Consider the following 3,868-nt stretch of genomic DNA (forward strand, 5'->3'; position numbering starts at 1 on the left):
TGTATTCAGAAATCCACCCCCCCCCCCTTCAGTTTCCTATCCTCCTGTGAGCCTGTGGGTCCTGCAGGGGCCTCAGGGGGACAGGTGAGGCCCTCCAGGTCCTGAGTCCAGCCCTAGGTCTGGGCAGCTCCTCAGGGGGCGGTACCCAGCTCCTTTCCTGGGACATGACCCCTTGTGGCTGTCCAGCTGGCACAGGGCAGTAAGGCGGGCCAGAAGAGGGGGGGTCATCATCTGGCTGGCCCTGTCCCCCCTACTGCCCTGTGTTGGCCTCATAGCTACACAGACATCTCCTGGTCCTCTGGCTGGATCATCAGGTCATACTGCCCATTTCTAGGTAGGCGGCCAGCTTGGTGTCCTGAGCCTTCTCAGTCTGCTGGGGGTGCGTTGCCCTGCCGCTCTGTCTTTATAAGGAAGGTTTCCATCTCCATGATGGAGTGGCCGGTGGGGCACTGGTCCAGGGCTACCACCTGCAGCAGACAGGTCTCCCTGTTTTCCTCCACAGCATCAAGGCTCAGAGTGGTAGGGGGGTCGGCGGGATGGTTCAGAATGTAGCAGACACCTTCGCTGCTGCCGGTGCTGACCACGGGGTGCAGAAGTGTGGCGGCTCCTGCGTATTGCTGCAGCGTCTCGATCTTACAGAAGTCGCTTCTCCCCGCAGCCTCAATAGCTCGTCACCTTCAGAGATTTGGCGTCCCTGGCAGTGATGGAGGCACGCGTGAGCAAGGTGAGGTGGGGAGAGGGGAAGTGGGCCGTCAGGCCAGGCGATGGCCCCAGCAGCTCCGGGTCCAGGATGTAGGTCTCATTGTGTGCGATCTCAGTCACATAGCTGAGGGGTTCCTGGCCTGCGTCCCCGGTGTAGAAGCGGCTGGCAGTGGTGGTATGCAGGAAGCACCACCTGGGGGCCAGTTCAGGCATGTCAGGGATGTGACTCCCGCACCTGTGGGCGCCTGCTGGAGCTTCTCTATGCGGGCCCGGCAGCTGCTCTAGGTCACTGTCTCCCGGGACCACCATCCTGCCGAGCGGCACGGAGGCCTCCTCGAGCGTCCTGACCGCGCACGTGCTGACTGCTCGCCTGGATCCACCCGCAGCTGCTCGGGCACGGGCGGCTCCGCTCTGCAGGGGCGGCACCTGCTGCGGGGCCTTCTGCACTCTGGTGGCCCAGCTGCACGAGCAGATGCGAGTGTGTGAGGCTGCGAGCCGGCGGCGGTCCCCATCCTCCTGTGCCGGGAGGGCCTCATGGCGCTGGGTCAGCCTTGCGTGCGCGCACCTGCGGCGCTGCCCGGGACCCCACCGAGAAGCCACTCGCCTCGCAGGGGCTGTCACCCCGCCACCGGGGATCGGCGTTGAGGTGCCGGCCAGCGTAGCCCCAGGCCTGCTGCCTGGGCTGTATCCGGGATGTTCAGGACAGCGACGCGCTAGGGTTTTCGGGTCTGAAGCACCAGATTCTTCTGAAAGACACCACCTGGGCAAAGAAAAAGCGCCCAGATCCTCAGTTGGTTTGGGATGTGCAGACAGGGCCTGGTAAAGGGAAGGATGATTAAAACCCAACTTTTGGATGGAACCTGGCAATTCTAAGGAATTCTAACTAAGATGATTAGTTCCTTGCTAAATTCTTCATTTTAGGGAAATAAAGCATATGACCACCATCAAAAAGGTTTTCTGAAGGCTCTTTAGCGCCCCCAGCATAACACCTCCTCATGCATCTCCTGGTCACCACCACTGACATTCTGAGCTGCTGGTGGTTGACTTTTTACCTCTGCTCAGTCAAGACACTTTGCAACAGGACCCAAGCAGCTCCTGATCTGCTTTTTACACCACCAGAAAAGTTGCAAGTTGAAGTAGCAGTGAGTCAAATGTCACAGTGAAATAGGAGGAGAATGGCATCCACCCACACCACGCCCCTGAACTTACTTCCTTGAGGTCATCGAAGTTACTAAATCCACTGGGCTTTTTCCATTACCTGCTTGACTTTCCTCCTGCATTTGACACTATTTACCTTTCTTATCTCTGGCTGTTCCTACTGTGGAAGCACAGACCATCCTTATGTGTTGGTGTTGGCCAGGTTCTAACTTAGGTCTTCTTCTCACTGTACACACTTCCCAGGTGAGCTTTCCCCAGGAACAGATGTGTCCCGACTCTGTTTCTAGCTCATATTCCTCTCCTGAGTTCCAGATGAATATATATAACTGCCCACTGGGTATCCGTACTTCCGGATACCCTAGGACCCCAAATTCAGAAGGTCAGGCTGAAGTCATCTCCCTTCTATTCCTTCCCTGTATTCTCTCCTTCTCTTCCTTCCTTGGTAGATGGCTTTGTGTTCCACCCGTTTTCCAAGCAGGAATCTGAGAGTCTTTCTTTCTTTTTTTCTAATTAATTAATTAATTTTATTTATCGGCTGCATTGGGTCTTTGCTGCAGTGGGCGGGCTTCTCACTGCAGTGAATTCTCTTGTTGCAGAGCACGGGCTCTAGGCTCCTGGGATTCAGTAGCTGTGGCACATGGGCTCAGTAGTTGTGGCTCACGGGCTTAGTTGCTCCTTGGCATGTGGGATCTTCCCGGACCAGGGTTCGAACCTGTGTCCCCTGCATTGGCAGGCAGATTCTTAACCACTGCGCCACCTGGGAAGCCCTGGGTGTCTTTCTTAATGTCTCCATTATTTCCAACGTGAATTCAATTAGCAATTCTGCTAATCCCCATTTGCTCAAAAATCCCTAAATTAGGAAGCAGGTAAAGACTAGTTAGGAAACACCTTAAGGCATTGACCTGTATTATTCTCATCCAGGGGATGAAGTTGTGGTGCATATGACTGTTTTTTGAGTAAAAATGAGACATTTGCATGCCTGCATCTCAACTTTACCTCACCCTTCACCTCCCACTTCCCACCTTCAGTCTCTTCACACTGTCGTCAGAGTGTAGTTTCTGAAGTTGAAATTTGATTCTGTCATTCTATTGCTTAAAGGCTTGTAGTTTTCAGGAAATAATTCAAACTCCTTAACAGGTCCTTCATGAGCTGGCCTGGCCTGGCCTACCTCTTTGGTCTCATCTTTGAGATCCAAGTTCTCCTCCCCCGCGCTGGGAAGCATCTAGAGCTCTCATTCTGGTCTTTCTCTTGACTGTGTTTTCCATATGTTTCCCACTTGCAGCCCTAGCGTTGGCATAAAGAACTCCTACTCATTCTTTAAAATCCATCTCTGGACTCATTGTCTCTGGGAAGTCTTCCCAGACTCTCTTGCCTTGAGTTTGGAGCACCTGTCCATCCCGCCTTTGTGTTTTCATGGCACTGTACACAAACACAAGCCAGAATTTTTGTTTTGACCAATGATAACTCTTTACCTCTCAGGTGTCTCAATCCAATGGTCCAATCAGTCCCTGCATCTTCAGTACCGTCATGGCAGCACAAGACTCGTAGTGAGTGGTCAGTAAGGGTTTATTGAAGGAGTCCGTGGTGGCCGACTGATGCAGACTTCTGATGCAGACAGGGACATGGAGTGGAGACGAGATCTGAGGAAAATAACCAAATTCCCTCTTTTGCAATGATTAGAAGTTTGAGTAAAGGCTCTCTGCAAAACCCTTTAAAAGCCTGTCAACATCCAGTCCTGGGTTCTGTCATGGCTGGAGGATAGTTAGGGAATGACTTGGCTTGTGAAGCCATTCTATATTATTCCGGGTGGGCTGAAGGTCCAATTATTTCTGGCTCTCTGGGAGTCCACTCTGGGCTGAATTCTCTTTCTCAGATTTGTCCTGTACCTCCAGGACTCCCTGTGATCAACCGAGGACGAGGGTTCAGGAATGCCCAGGTCTATTCAACTGTCGTTCTGTGGGATGTCCATCTAGATTCAGATCTAGGGCTGTGTGTGTGCGAGTCTGTG

At 53.2% G+C, this 3,868-nt stretch overlaps 1 pseudogene; it reads right to left on the reverse strand.

Annotated features, from left to right (window-relative positions):
• Nucleotides 1–275: 275 nt before the first annotated feature.
• Nucleotides 276–3,082, reverse strand: LOC130851926 (diacylglycerol kinase zeta-like; annotated as a pseudogene).
• Nucleotides 3,083–3,868: the final 786 nt, after the last annotated feature.

Source organism: Hippopotamus amphibius, chromosome 4, assembly GCF_030028045.1.
Source record: "Hippopotamus amphibius kiboko isolate mHipAmp2 chromosome 4, mHipAmp2.hap2, whole genome shotgun sequence".
Lineage (NCBI taxonomy): Eukaryota > Metazoa > Chordata > Mammalia > Artiodactyla > Hippopotamidae > Hippopotamus > Hippopotamus amphibius.